The sequence below is a fragment of the Passer montanus genome, unplaced genomic scaffold, assembly GCF_014805655.1.
Source record: "Passer montanus isolate IOZ18808 unplaced genomic scaffold, ASM1480565v1 scaffold219, whole genome shotgun sequence".
NCBI lineage: Eukaryota > Metazoa > Chordata > Aves > Passeriformes > Passeridae > Passer > Passer montanus.
In genome coordinates this window covers 4,831-19,097 of record NW_024366803.1, presented here as the reverse complement: position 1 = coordinate 19,097, position 14,267 = coordinate 4,831, and the positions used below count along the sequence as shown (strand labels likewise).

General features: G+C 39.1%; 1 long non-coding RNA gene across 1 annotated transcript; it reads left to right on the top strand.

The window, feature by feature from the left end:
* The first annotated feature begins 377 nt into the window (after positions 1 to 377).
* LOC120502314 lies at positions 378 to 11,485 on the top strand. Its single transcript, XR_005627503.1, has 5 exons — positions 378 to 430; positions 7,633 to 7,738; positions 8,095 to 8,155; positions 9,496 to 9,609; positions 10,223 to 11,485. It is a non-coding gene; the product is annotated as an uncharacterized LOC120502314 (long non-coding RNA).
* Positions 11,486 to 14,267: the final 2,782 nt, after the last annotated feature.

Genomic DNA, 14,267 nt, shown 5'->3' with positions numbered 1-14,267 from the left:
GTTAATTCTTATATGACTCAGAGGAAGTCAGGTTGGATACAACTGGCAGAAATTTTGGGCAGGAGCTCTTAACTGGACAGAGAGAGTAGATTCCAAAGCATTGTTTTAGTTGTTACTAGTAACAGCAGTGCTCAGTGGTGGAAACATGGATTTCTTTCTATAACTTGTTCCCACCGCCTACTTGTGGATAGATAAAATGTAGGAGAATAGAGATAGTGGTGAAGGTAATCTGGCCCCTAAGGAGTTACAGCTGTGCCAATTATCAAGCATTAAGAACAAGCCTGCCCTTAATAGGCCACAGCTGGATCAAATTAAGAGGGGTATTGTAAAAGAGCAGGTTGGCTGGTTGAGATGTGGTTTGTTGGCTGTGCAGAGGTGAAGGACTCAGTGCTGTGGCTGTGAGGAGCTGCTCATGAAAATCAGTGAGAAGGTATGAAATCTTTGCAATGAGATGGCAACACCTACTCATTGTCATGACAGCTGATCCAGCTGGGAATCTTAGATGCAGTAGTTGAACCAAACTATGAGCCTTTGGCCTTGGCCAAGGAGCTAGAGGTGACAGGAAAACAGAGATGGCACAGGAGCGGAAGAGCTGCTGGTAACAATCTGAGCTCCTTTGCTTCATGTCAGTGCCAAGCCTCTAATGTGCTGCTGCATAGCTTGAAGTAGAAAAAGAAAGGAAACTGTCCTGCTGTCTTAAAACTGTAAATCCTCCAAGAGTCAGATAAGTTCCTGTACTGCCCTGAATTATGATCTGCTCCCCTTGGATATAACTGGTAGACAGGGCCACCACAGTGCCCCTCAGCATTGCCTGCCTGTCCTTTTGTGTGTGTGGGGCAGACACAAGTGGGATGATTTGGAAATTTGGAGAATAGGACTGACCCTCTTAGAGGCCTCCTGAATTTGAGAATAATTTTTGTGTTGCTTGGGGAAATCCCTGCAGGGAAGATGTACCTATCCACTGAGTATCAGATAAGGAGCAGGCTCCATTTCCTCTATCAGCTAGCTAAAGAGTTGAGTGTCAAACATACACTTTCTAGATTCCCTTGGGAAGATGATGGCCCATCATGGTTTACTCCCTTCTGGAGCTGCCCCAGGTTATTCATCCTGCATGTCTTAAGCAACTCTCTGTTTGTTTTCCTGCAATGGAAATTATCATCTTGGGAAGTGGACATCACACGTCTTTCCAGTGACTATAGAGCAGCATAACTGACTAGCTGAGCTAGGCTTAATATGCTTTTAAGTGTATCTAGTTTTGATTTTTCCTGTTCTGTTTTTTTTTTTTTTAATTTTTTTTTGTTGTTTTTTTGTTTTGTTTTCTCTCCCCTTGCACTGCCCCCTATCCCCCTTTCCCTTTCAAATTGGCCATTTTTTGGTTTTTTTTTTTTTTTTGTTCTCTCCCCTTGCACTGCCCCCCACCCCCCTTTCCCTTTCAAATTGGCCTTTTCAGCAGAGAGAAAAAAGCCCAGGAGTACTACAGTTCCAGCTATTGAAACCTATCCCTTATCTACCTCTCCTCTGGGAACACTTGAGAAAGGTCAGACCTCCCAGCTTCTGTAACACTGGACAGAAACTTCAGGGATTAATTAAAATGAAAGAATGAAAATCTGCCTGTCCCCAAGTCTTTTTATCCTTATCACCTTTCTTTGAGAAAAGTAGAGACCTTTGAGAAAAAAATCCTTCCTATTCATGGACTGTGTGTTTTGAGAGGGAAGGGGAAAAAATGCAAGATTGCTACTGGGAGCAGACTTGACACATTATGCTTTCTAAAAACTTGGGATTTCCACAGTTTTGCTTCCATCGCATTTTCCTAAAATTTAGTAGTAATATTACACATTAGACTGAAGTTTTGCAGATGAAACTGGGATGGTCTCTGAACAGAGTGTTGCTAAAAATATCTACTAGTTTTATGCATATCGAATTCAACTGAGAATGCTTTGGGCATGTATTAATAATGCTATGGTAAAAGTGGAGAAACAGTACATTTGATCAGTGTCTTGGCCTTTGCAAGGTATCATATTAAAGTGAAAGTTTTTGTGTTTAGGAAAATAATTTTTTCCATGGCACACTAATTTCTTCCCCCCGCTAGAGATTTTTTTTTTTGCAATAGAAGTATGTTAAATAGTTTTCATGTACTAAGGTATATTTTAAAATATGTTAACCAAACATATGCTTTGGGGTTTTTTAAAGTTTGTTTATTGAATTTGAAATTATAAGCACAAAATTTCAAATAAGTATATTGAGAAAAGGACTTTAAAGGTTAACTAATAAACCACAATTTTGAAATAATAAAAAAATAATTGTTTAAAGTAGATCCTCTGTAAGGGCATACATTTTGCTTTGACGCTCCACAGAAGGCGAACTCTTCCTTTCCTAACAAGGTATTACAACTAGACTTTTCATGAATGTCAAAAATAATTTGAATTTCAGCTCATGTTCTTTTTATTTCTGCATATATTAATATTCCTGGATTTAGATTCTGGTCAATAGAGTTAATGCCACCAATAATAAAGCTGCATCCAGCTTTTGTCAATCAGAGCTAAGAGCTTTTTTCTCTGCTCGAATTGAAGTCTCTTTGCTATCTATTATTAACTTTTATTAGTCTCATTATTAATTCTTTAATATTTAAAATATTTTAAGTTATAAGAAAAAAATGCCTTAAGACCTTAAGATCCAAATTCCTAAGTTTTGGATCTGAGTTCTACAGATGAGAACTATGCTAAACTCTGGCTCAGACTTATTGTCAAGGGTCTCTCTAGAGAAGGAGGTAAAAGAATAAGCTGTAAGCAGTAGAACAAAACCAGCAGGGTGCCTTTCCTTCTCGCTTCCCTATTGTAGAGAGATCGTGCAGCAAATTCTTCTGGCATATGGAGCACACAAAAATTAATTCTTAGGAGGATGTGGGTCAAAGTACTGACTAAAATTCTATGCATCTTAAACATCTTAGATACCACAAAGCCATATCCTTTCATGTGAGCGAGTGCTTGGAAAAAGTGCAGATGTTAAAAGTGGTAGGTGCTGCTGCCTATCCCTGGTCCCTAGCAAGGCTCTCCTGTTGAAAAGCAGGCTGAGTTAACATTCAGGCAATGCAGTCAAACCTCCACTCAACACTCACCACAGCTGGCTCAGTGATAGAGGCAAGACAGGCTCTTTTGCAAGGCTTTAGTCCAGCAGGATAACACACTAGGTGAAGGACAGACCCAGGGAAAAAGGATGAGCCACGTGGAGCAGGCAGCCTATAAAGGGGAAGGGGCAGGGGGGCAGAGCTAAAGGCTGGGCAGAGGGGCCTGGCCAGCAGGGTAGGGGGGTGGTCACCAGGGACACCAAACCAGTGACAGGGAAGGAGAAACCAGAGGATGCTGTGACACCAAGTCCGCGGGGGAGACTGTTATTCCCTTTGGGAGGGATGACTCTGTGGTAAGTAGTTAATGTTTCCAGGGCTGAGGGCCTGGGGATTGACCAAAGCGAGAGAGTTCATGGGATGCTACAGCTTGGTGGAAATGCTCTGTGGTGTATACATTCAAATTAGTTGAAATTTTGTTGATTTGGTTGAATTTGTAGATTTAAAAATAAAAACTGTGTCTGAGCCACTGCAAGATTACCCACTAAGAAGTTTCCATCAGGTGATACAAGTTAGTTGTCCAACTGGCTTTAATTAAAGATTTATAACTATTGTTTATAAAAATACTGTGTCTGAGCCACTGCAAGATTACCCACTAAGTTGTCTAACTAGCTTTAATTAAAAATTTATAACTATTGTTTATAAGAACGAACTTTTTGCTAAAAAATTGCATTGGATGTCAGCAGTTGTGTTTATTTCTTGAAGAAAAAATTACTGTGTCAGCTCCTTGATGTATTTTTAAATGTTATTTCTGGTGGTTTTTTGTCAGTTTTGATGGAAAGTTTTACAGAACTAAACTGAAATTATACATTTTTCCCCCAGAATTTCTCAGATTTGTGCAAAACAATTTGTTAGACTGTTCCCAGCAAACACTAAATTTCGGTTTAAGAACACAGAAAAAACCTCAAGATTTATTTAGTTCTAAAGACCATATAATATTGGAGAGGTGGAACTAAATAAATATGAATTGAAGTTGCAATACATTTTATACAACTTTTCTAAAATATAAATGTCTGGGCCCAGTTCCACTGCAGTGCGCACAAGAAGATACAAACTATTGCCTAATATTTATGTCACTGTAGTAGTCAGCTGTGTTGAGCCTGCTCAGGACCTGGAAGATCTCTTATGACAAAACTTAGTCCTTGACAATAAAAATTGGAGAAATTTTAATCCTCTACACCCAGAGTGGCCTAGGTTCAAAGGAGCCCTAAAGATCATTTAATCCCAATCCCTTTTTCAGTGGATCAGGTTTCTCAGAGCTCCATCCAGACTGCCTTTGGACACTTCCAGGGATAGGGCATCCACAGCTTCTTTAGACAACACATTCATTGCAGTGTCTCACTACCCTTCAAGTAAAGAACCTCTTCCTAATATTTAATTTAAACTTACTCCTTTTGAGTTTGTGGCCATCCACTCTTATTACTGTAAAAGGTCTCTCCTCATCTTTCTTGTAGGCTCCCCTCCTGGTACTCTAAGGCCACAATTAGGTCATCTTGAAGTCTTCTATTTTCCAAGCTGAACAATGTGTAGAAGGCAAGACCAAACCACCCCCCACCCCAAAAAAAAAAAAAAAAAAAAAAAAAAAATTTTAAAACTCCTAAAAACAAAACTTAGTCCTTGACAATAAAAATTGGAGAAATTTTAATCCTCTACACCCAGAGTGGCCTAGGTTCAAAGGAGCCCTAAAGATCATTTAATCCCAATCCCTTTTTCAGTGGATCAGGTTTCTCAGAGCTCCATCCAGACTGCCTTTGGACACTTCCAGGGATAGGGCATCCACAGCTTCTCTAGACAACACATTCATTGCAGTGTCTCACCACCCTTCAAGTAAAGAACCTCTTCCTAATATTTAATTTAAACTTACTCCTTTTGAGTTTGTGGCCATCCACTCTTATTACTGTAAAAGGTCTCTCCTCATCTTTCTTGTAGGCTCCCCTCCTGGTACTCTAAGGCCACAATTAGGTCATCTTGAAGTCTTCTATTTTCCAAGCTGAACAATCTGTAGAAGGCAAGACCAAACCCCCCACCCCAAAAAAAAAAAAGTTGAAAACTCTCTAAAGTCTGTTTGTTAAGAGAGCATGGTCACCTTGGAGGATGGTTCAGGGAGACAGCACTGGCCGTAACAGGTGCTCTGGGAGAAGGGAAGCTGTGTCGAGCATGTGCTTGCCTTACATAGACAGATAACACCACAGGGAGGAACAGGCTGATCCCAAAGCTTTGTGTCTGGGTAGGAAGCTTAAAACTGGGAAATATTATAAGTGACATCTCGTATGTTTTTTATTTTAAGAGTAGGTAGTAGTTTTGCTGCAAGAAAAAGGAATCTGATCAATTGTCCCAATGTTCTTATATGGACAGAAACAATCTACTAGTTATTATTACAACCTGATTTATTAACCTCACCCCGCAAGAATCCATCCCATCTCTAACAGATTAGAGATGGGCTTTTCTCATACTGGAACTCTTTTAGTGTGGTCTTCTGAGGTTGTATTTTTCAAGGAGTAGTCTAGTTCTGTGTGTAATGTGTCTTTCAAATTTCGCCTCTGAGACTGAGTTTCTAAGATATCCTTTTTTAGAAAAAGTGAGTAGAATCTGCCTCTGAGCACTCAGGCTGTCTCTGTGGACTTCACCTGGATCTCTCAAGAGATTTGCATTTGCATTTTTAGGCTAGAGTGAAAGTAAGGCAAATCTCTGGCCTTACAGAAATTTACAGTTATGCTGCTTGTCTCTAGCAGCACCTTTGCCATGCCATGCTTTAAATTTTGTTAGAAATAAGTTATATGATTGCATTCTTGCATTTACTGCTCCTGAATTTCCTCATAATGTTTACTTAGAGATATCAGTCTATGTGAAAGCCGTGTTCTGTTTCTTTACAGAAATACGTATTTGAAATAAGAACTTTTCCAGAATCTTCTAGACCAGAGCAATGCTAGTAGTAAACAGATGAGAACTTTTAACAAACATAAAAAATGAAAACTAAAAATAAGACACTGATGAAAGGTTTTCTTTGGTTGTAGATGAATGTCAAACAGAGGGAATAACTGTGGTTTAAAGTTGGAGCAGATTATATGACACAAACTTTTAAAGAAGCAGAAGCTGCAGAATGAAAAGCAGATATTTGGAGGAATGGTGCATACACCTCTGATTCACAAAGGGTTTAATTTGTCATAGTTCAGGTGGGGCTAAACTGCTTTCAGGGAATTGTTTGAGGTCTTTGCATTTTAGAAATATTGGCAATACAATACAGTTTTTTTTAATTCCTGTGTCCACGACCTGAAGAAGTTCAGATACACCAAATATGTGGATTGCTGATGCTACATAGTAAATAGACATAAAACTTTTATAGACATAAAACCTTTATTTTCCTTTAACATCTGTGGAATTTCTGTGTTTGTTAGGTTATTTTCTCAAGTGACAAATCATTCTGTCAATATTTTTAAAGTCCTAATAAAAGAGTGTATTGATCCAAATCAACCCATGAAAATTTTTTTGAATTTTGAAGATCTTTTTTATTATTACCACATGCAAATAAACTTCTTTTTAAAAAGTGTGTAAAAATGGAATTGAGAATGTACTCTATATCCAGCTAATTTTCAAAATCAGCATTATTTTTTTTGTAGAATTTTGATATTTTATCAAAAACTCAAAAACTGATAAATATTGCAATGACTAGAAGTAACTTCTAAGAAGTCTAAATATTTCCCAAAATCTGTACCATACTTGTTGATTAAGACTTGAAGTTGTTTATCTACGTTTAGGAAAAATGTAGTGAAAGATCAAATAATGGGGTCATTTAAAAATTAATTTCTTTGATATAAAATTGTCTTTATAAACTCCCCACAGTTCATTAGTGTTTCTTTACTATCTATTTTTGCAATTTTTCTGGCACAAAAATTAGTTTTGAGAAAGTATTACCAGTTGAATGACTATAAATGAGAGACAAAGTTTGACATGGTAATGGAAAAAGAACAGTTTTGTTGATTTTTTACTGCAGGGTCTATGAATATTTGGGGTTCTGAATAACATCGAAATGCTGTGCAAAAGCATATAGAAAATGTAGTCCTGTGGTCAGGAAGGTTAACTTTGTTGTACAAAGACTTGCACCTCTCTCAGACAGGCCAGGGGATCTGCAAACTGGAAAAGATTGAGAAATACCCTTAGCTCTACAGAAGAAATCACCTTTTATTTTGCTGTCTGAAGTTGTTTTAACCTTATTCTGCAAACAGATTAGAAACTTTTATAAAAGTAACTAATATCACAGTAGATTTTAGCTTTGAAGGAGATTCTAGTTTGTAAAGGAAAATTAGTGCTCACAGTGGTGGGGAAGGGAATTTTTGCTGTTTATCTCGGGTAGAAGAGTCCTGAAGGTGCACAGTCAAGTACATGGGGATTTGGTGTATGCTCATTTGTCATTTCATGTGGGTAGCTTTAGTCTCTAAAATATTTATTACTTAATCCAAAAAAAGTAATAATAGTAATGGTGTAACATTTCTCTGGCTGTGTTCCCTCTGCAGGGTAATTACTTGTGATGAGTGCCTGGGGATATGCTGGTCCCAGCTTGAATCTTTGGCTGAAGAGAAGATGATGAAGATGGTTTTTACCTGAGCTCCAGACCCAAAGGTATTGTAGAAATATTTGACAGAAATACTCTAATAAAATTTCAAATCTCACACCCTTTAATTACAAGATTAATAGTTTTCAGGCTAGCAAAAGTAACTGAAATGTCACTTCTAGTTGTTTGTACACTCATTCATTTATTCACTTGGCTAACTAACTTGAGCCAGGTACAGCACTTCCAATAAAGCTCAAGTTGTAATTTCCTTTCTCTGTGGTTATAGTCCCTTTGAAAATGTACAATGTAGGCTGGGAGTGATTCAGCTACCTCAAACACTTATACTCAAAATGTTCTGTAGAAATACAAAGCCCATATATCAAAAAGGAGGGCACTGCTTCTTAACCAGTATATTTTCCGAAAGGCCTAAGTGGGACACAGCGGAAGGAAATGAAGGAATTCTGTGAATCTCCGACATGTGACAGGTGAGTCCCATTTTGGTCTCTGGTTTGACAAGGTGTGAAGGAAACCCTTCATGATGCTTCTTGTTAAACCCTCGGGCAAAACTATGATTAACGGGTAAAAAGAAGAAATTTAAAGTCTTTGTATGAAGCAGTACCCTCCAGAGCTAAAGATGGCATGTACTGCTAATAATAGCTCACATTTCTGTTCACAGTGACCTGAACGATTAATATGCTGAATTGTTCATGTGTTGCCTGGAAAGCACAGTCACTGTTTTACACACTTCATATCTCTAGGCTGTCCTGTTACATGGGGATAAGTTGACATTTTGCTCCCACTGAGGGGTGCTCCGATGCCACTAATGAGCAGACATATGCTTGTTTTAGAAAACCAGGCCGCCATTACTCAGGGTAAGCCCAGAATGACTTACACAAATGCATTTGTTAAACAACTTCCTTATTCTTTCCAGTTCTGTATTTGTTCCTTGTGGCAGTGTGTATGTGACATAATTGGGACCTGCATAGTAGGAGCAAAATCCCATCTATCTCAGGCATCTATAATTGGTTTCTGTCTCACAGTTTCAGAGAAGTAGCTCATCTGAATGATAACCTTTTCTTTTGCCACTTAAAACTGTAGTAGGAGAATAAAGAAAAATGGTATCTGTATCATATATTGAATAACAGGTTAAAAATTTCAGCACTGAAAATAACATCTTCGGGTAATTTTTACCCAGGTAAAAATGTTAATAGGATTGGCAATACTCATTGTTGCAGGCTTTTACAGTGCCACCTCACCAAGGCCATAGGAGTGCCAGAGTGAATTTTCAATAGACATGGTTAATAGTATCCAACATGCTTCAGTGGCACCACTCTGAAGAGCAGTCTGTAGCTGTAATAACACAATGGATAGGATCAGGGGGATCAATAAAACATTTCAATAATGAAATCATGTCACATTCAGTCTTGAATTCGGATTGCATCCATGATCATATGCAAGTATAGGCATTATGAAATCTTGCATATCCTGTGGAAAATGACTACCTTATCAGAGATGGTTGGGGCAATCAAGTGTAGCACCATCTGTCTGGTCAGTCCTTAAGTTAATCAACCTTGCAGTCACTATTGATGAAATAAAGCCTTCTAAGGAGTTCCCAATATTCCATGCAACTAGTCACAAAGGTATATGGGATGCCCAAGTTCAGGCTCTTCTCAGGACTGTGGGAACCTGATTGAGTTATAGGTGTTTTATATCTGATGGGGAAACTGCTGCACTGAGTTTTGTTTTGGATCTGCACTTACCAAGGTGGTGAGGCTTTGTATCTTCCATGGACGCTAACTACATGCAGGTCTTCTTTACTCTACAGTGCCAAACGTCTGTCAGAGACTTGTACTGTAACAGGTTTTAGAATATAACACTGCACAGCTGATCTTGGCAAACATCTCAAGGCTGAAGACTTGTCATTTTGCTGAGGTCGCAGGTAAGCTTTTGTACTGTTCTGTGAGGGGAAATAATGTGTTGTGTGTAGAGTGTTTCATTATCAGATGGAGGCAGAAAATTCCTTCTGGGGACTTAGAAGCTGTTGATGTGTGGAAACATGCTGTGTGAACAACAGGCTGTGACCAACACATTAACTTGATATTTTCCTGCTATTGGGGTAAGACATTTATGAGAAAGGAATGAAGTAGCTATGCTTTTAACAAAAAAAAAAAAAAAAAGTACTAAGCAATTTCAGAACTAATAGGTGCTATACTACCTGATTGGTTGGGCTTTTTTATTTCTGGAAATGGGGATGTTTTTATTATGATCCCTTATTACAATTTCTGTTTTACCATTTTGGCTGCAGATATTTCTAGAAACTTTATTATCAGACAAAGCTCATGTCTCAAATAACATAAAACCCTGGAACACTGAAGTAAGGAAGTATAGCACACTCTGGAGGGTGATGGCAGAAGGGAACTGGAGGGTAATTACAATAAAAGCAAGCAGTTGTTTAAGCTTTGCACAAGTGATCTTGAAGCGTCTGGAAATTTGTCTTCATAAACAAATAACATCTGTTTCTCTTCGTTGTTGTATAACATAACCTTTTGTAGTGTTAAGGAAACTTCAGATGTATTCCTCAACAAGTAGTTGCCTGATTTCTTCAATGAAATAACCAGAAGTGAACATAGAAGGAGAATATGAAGAAGCAATAGCCATGCTAACTTATTCCTGGAGAACATCCTTGATGACATTCAGATACAGGGGCAAATATGCTCAAATTGAAGCAGTTTGTGCAGGAACATAGCCATGTGCTGATCAACATAATTTGATAAAGTGATTTGAAATGAGGCATGGGCGTGAATGAAGAAACATCCCATTGCTCTTAGCATAAGGAGCTGGTCTGTGATGAAGAGGCATCTAGTTTATTACTTCTGCTATTAAGGTCTACAAACTCATAGCATTGAAAATTGTATTTCAGGCAATGTGTCTTTGGTAGCATGAACACAGGTAGACTGGAATGGTAAGTGAGAATGCAAGTATGGTTAACTGGAGAAAAGCTTTTTTGATGACCTTCTTCTGCTTCATGGATCTCCTTGAGCTGCATTGTGGCTTGGTCACTGTCCCACCAAATGACATAGTCCAAAGCTGTGTTTCCAACACAGCTGTCTCATGACTGGCCTGAAACAGCAAAGCTTCCTTCTTAATGGTTTCAGGAAAATAATGCTCCCCAAAAGAGTTTGGTGGAAAGTTGTTGAAAGGTAATATATCATCAGATCTACCACAGATTGCTCCAGGATGAAATTGAATGTGTTAATTATTGTCATTTGAGAAGACCATTTGACAGTGGAAAGAAAAAGGAATTTTAAAATTTTAGCGTATCTAACCCATCCTGTAAGATTTGCATGAAAAGTTCAGTTTGTTTTTAAGGATGCTAGTTATAATGTATTTGGATTGTTGATGATAGATTAATACAGATTGCTATTTTGAAATGGAAAATAAGTTGATCTTTATGTTCTGGGTCAAATCTTGTATGCAAAATCCTAACTGATCAATCTGGAGAATGATATTCGTGTTCACCTCTGTGCCTTCATGTACTAATGTAACAATTACATCGCACTCTTTTGTATAACTAGCGTGTTTAATGCATCTCGAAAATGCCTTCTCATGCCTACAGGTCCTTCAGCAAAGGTAGTCTGTACATTTCAAAAGTCAAAAACAATTTATTTAAATGACCTGTAACCTAACATGTTTCATGCTGCTAGAAATCAGTAAGTCTGCTCTCCAGCTCACAAAGCCAACACTGAAGTTTATTTTAGGAAAACATGGTTTGAGGACAGTACTTTAGCATGACTCATAATAGAGCAATGTGAAGATGTTTGACACTGTGGATGTGTATCCATTATGTGTGATTTTCTCTATGCATGTTTGCATTAATAGAGACATTTTTCAAGTATTTTGTTTTTGCTTAAGCAACTGACCAAATATTCTATAATACTGGCAGACAAAATAGTCTATAAAATTCTTTCAGTAGCTGGGAGAAGTCTCACAATCACTGGCACTTGTTCTTGTGGAGGATTTGAATTTACCAGATATATTGTGGAAATACAGCACAGCAGAGAGAAAACAATCCAGGATGTTTCTGGAATGTATGGATGAGAACTTCCTGATACAGCTGGTGAGTGAGCCAAGGGAAGGTGCCCCTCTGAGCCTGCTGTTTGTGAACAGAGAAGGACTGGTGAATGATGTGGTGATCAGAAGCTGTCATGTGCAGAGTGCACATTGCCCTTCTCTGGACATGCTCCAGCCCCTCAATGTCTTTCCTGTCATGAGAGGCCCAGAACTGGACACAGCACTCCAGGTGTGGCCTCACCAGTGCTGAGTAGAGGGGGACAATCACTTTGTTGTCCTGCTGGCCACTCTGTGGCTGATATGGGCCAGGATGCCATTGGCCTTCTTGGCCACCTGGGCACTGTTATGATTGGATGTGGGGCTTTAGGTAAGTCCTTGCCTTTTGCCCAGGCCTCTGGCAGCAGGCTTTATTGAGGCAGCCAGCGCCCCAAAATCCACTCTCATTCACAAGTTCTTTAGTAATAGCTGATTTGGTCTGTTATAGAATGATTTATTTATTTATATAGACAGAAAACAAACAGACATAAGACCTAAAGCAAACTAAATACTACACAAGAATAAGGACAAAAAGGAAACTACTAGTAGATATATGCAGCACAAGGTTAAATAATAACTAATTCTACAGCTAGTGAAGAAGTAATATAACTTAGGATTCAATATATCTTACCATTCACTTGTTGGTGGGGCACACATTGAGATCCTTGCCCTCAGTCCTCAGGGAAGTAACCACAGAACCTGTGTACATACTCTGGGCCGAAGTCTCCAACACTTTCAGGGTGTGTGTGTGTAGAAAGCTTCTGCCTCTCTCATAATTGGTGTGTCTTTTATAGTTTGTGAAACAGTGTCTCTTAGTCAAGAATATTTCTTTTATCTCTTCCAACATCAGATCTCCAGATGAAGGTGTTGATTCTTAGCTGAGGTGTGAGCCCTTTTGGCACCTTTCTGGGCCTTTCAGCCTGGGTTATCTCTTTATTCAGCATCTGTGTATAAAGCATCTGTGGTAGAGAGAGGAGGAAGGTAGATGTCCTGCCACAGGGACACACTGGATCATGTTCGGCTGTTATAAACCAGCACCCCCAAATCCTTTTCCACCAGGTATCTTTCTGGCCACTCTGCCCCAGCCTATAGCTCTGCATGGGGTTGCTGTGACCCAAGGCTCACACCACTTTGCCTTATTGAACCTCAGACAACTGGCCTTGACCCATTGATCCAGTCAGTCCGTATGCCTTCCTACCCATCACCATACCAACGCTCTTTCTCAACTTCTCTTATCTGCAAAGTAAATGAGGGTGCCTTTGATCCTCTTGCCCAGATACTTGATAAATATATTACCTGGAAGTAGGTCACCCAGCAAAATAAATACTATTATATATAAGGCAAGTACTACAAAAATGCAAATATATACTGCAATGACCTTGCCAGGAAATCAAGGCAAGATCAATGCTTCACAGGTCACATATGTTACTTTTCTGTATAATGCCATTTCCTTGGAAAGAGAAACTTCAAATGGCTGGCAAGTGGCTGAACTGAAAACTGCTGCAGAGTGCTGAACCCTGGTAAATCTGTATAGCTCTTGAGTGAAAAGACAAGGAGGAAGTCAGTTAGAAATTATGAGGCAAGATTTCCTGCTTGGAGACACCAGGGATAGAGGGGAGGAAAGCTTTGTGGCCTGTCTACTCAAGTAATGAAACCTCTCAGCTACTGCAGTTTGTAGCAGGGGAAGGTGGGATACTGGCTAAAGGGAGGAATTGCATGAAATGCAGGGCCAGAGTAGGGAAGAAGTTGAGATCATGGTTTTGTTATGGCTTTCTGCCTATTTCTCTGCTTGGATATAAGGGTAGGGAAAAGCCATGCTATGTGTGGGCTGTATAAGAATGCAGGTGGGCAGGGAGAGTGCAGCCGCATGGTAGAAAAAGTTGCAATTAAAAACTCAAGTGTTACATTCAGAGGCTTTAGCCTTCCCCAGCAGCTCAAGTCAAACCCACTGAAACTTACCATGTTGGAAATCCCTTAAAAGAACTCAAAATTAATAGAGCACGTCAGTTTACTGGGGAGATTATAGGCAATTTCAATGGGGATCAATTGCGCAAGTTTTGGTCCACGTCCCTGCACTTCATGGCATCCCATGCATTTGATGGCATTCACATGGGCAAAGAGGGAAACCAAATGTTTCCACACAGAAAAGAAAGACTTAAAAATACTCTGGAAAGGAGTGATTTGTGAAAGCAAACAAACTCCACAATTTCTATGAAAAGTTATAAAGCTGGTATGTTATTACAGAACTGGACACATGTGGGAATTGTTCCCTAAAATGACATGCTTACCTCTGGGCACTCCAGATGCTTTTTTATATCCCTCTCAAATACATATGCATGCAATATCTTCCCCTCAGAGTCCTGTCTTCCTTCTTGATTTGTTTTCCTGGTTTTTCTACATTTGTGAGGTTAAATTTGGCATGTTTTGGCCCTTTGCACTGCACCTCATGTCATCCTGGTCCATTTCCTTGTAGTCACTAAATTTCACCAT